The sequence below is a fragment of the Furipterus horrens genome, unplaced genomic scaffold, assembly GCF_987537825.1.
Source record: "Furipterus horrens unplaced genomic scaffold, mFurHor1.1.pri manual_scaffold_7, whole genome shotgun sequence".
Lineage (NCBI taxonomy): Eukaryota > Metazoa > Chordata > Mammalia > Chiroptera > Furipteridae > Furipterus > Furipterus horrens.
Window position 1 is genome coordinate 2017428 of NW_028327177.1, and position 1806 is coordinate 2019233.

A 1806-nucleotide genomic window follows, 5' to 3' on the forward strand; every position below is an offset into this window, starting at 1 on the left:
CCCCCTCCTCCCTCGGTACCCACTCCACGAGCTCATCAGGGTGCTCAACACCGACTGTCCCGCAAATCCCCGTCACTCCGACCGAACGTTGCTCGGAGGCTCGCAGGCAGAGGTGCTGGTGCCGTCCGAGGCCCGTGTTTGGAAGGAGCACAGGCCCCACGGCATCTGCCCAGGCTCCGCGTGCCCCCTGGCAGAAATGGGCCCTGTCCTCCCACTGCTGTGGGTCGCCCTCTGCGTCCTCCCTGGCTTCTCTGTGGGCTCCTTGTGCTCTCACGTCCTCAGAAGGTCAGCGTTGGCTCCTTGAGGCCCCCCTGGGCTTGCTCTTCGGTTTTGGAGGCACAGGTGGGTGGTCTGGCAGTGACAGGTGCCCGGGTGTGCGGAGGGGCTCTACTCCCCTGCGTGTCGGACGTGGAGCCCCTGCCTTTAGCCCTGCTGTTGCAGCTGTGGCGCTTTTCCTGCCTCGCGACAGAGCCAGTGTCCTTGGGGGTCTTCCTCAGAGTGTTCCGTGACCCCGCAGTCACACGGTCTGCCCCCGGGAGCGCGGTGTTTGGGGGGTGCCTGTGTCTGCTGGGCTCAGCCTTGTTTTCGGCCAGGAGCCCACACAGGGCGTTGCAGGGGCGCTGCACAGTGGCCCCCGCTCCACTCGGCGATGGGGACTGATGAACTCGGGTCCACCCCTCAGCCTCTTGTAGGCATGTCTCCAGAGTCTGGGGGGCCCCGCACCGCGCCTGTGTTCACGGAAGATGGTTACGAAGCGAGAGAACTGACGGCCGCTGGTGCTTCCGTTAGCGCTTCTCTGCCGTGTTGGTCGATGTGGAAGCTTCTGGGTGGGTGCGAGCCTCAGATGCTCCTGGTGGAAGGACCAGAGGGCGGGGGCACCGAGTCCCCTCCTGTCTCCAACCCCCTTGGATCGAAGCAGCGCGGAACTAAAGCTCAAACAGCAAAAGTAACCCCTGAGTGGCTCCAGGCACTAGAGGGTGAGGCTGACCTGAATTTCCAAGGCCCTTCCCACCGTGAGTGGATCCCAAGAAAAGTTCGTGCCACCGAGCCAGAGGGCGCAGGGCTTGGCTCGCGTGGGGGAGGTAGCGGGGCAGGCCCGCTGGTCTCCCTCAGGCCAGGCCCGGCGTGTCCGGGAAGACCCTGTCTCAGCCTCTGTGCCTTTCAAGTCTGGTCCTCCGTGTCCTTTCAGAGCCAAGGCCGCCCGTGTCCCCACTGGCCAGTCACCCACCTCCTGCCTTGGACACCACTTCCGCCCCTCAGCTCACGGCGCTGTCAGCTGTGACCCCGCGCATGCCATCCCGTGTCCGAAATGCGAGGTGCCGGTCGCGTGGTTCCTCCCACGTCCAGGAAGGCCAATCGCGGGCACTGACCGCGACCATAAGCATCACCTGGCGGTTTTGTCCCGAGTCACTTGGCAGGAGTGTCTAGTGTCATGGGATTCGTTTTTCAGGGGAGTTAGAACCAGGTCTTTGGGGAGTTGCGTGCAAAGTCCTCAGCTTAGGGTGACACCCGGGAACCCCCCTTCTGTGGGGGGGCTCTCGTCACTGCTGATGTTCTGTGACGGGCGGGGAACTGCTGGCTTGGGTGTGGGTGTCACCTCGGGCCGTGCACGCGGGGACACCAGCTGTGACGTAGCTGACATGCAGTGCACAGCTCAGTCTTCCGGGCAGGTCATGGGCGCTTTTCTCAGCTGGCGGTCTCATTAAAGAGCTCTCTTCACGCCATGGGACGGCTTCCTTAGTTTTAAGTGGGGGCAGAGGATCCAGTGTTCTTCACTTTACAAACGCGTAGGACAGCCTTCTCGGC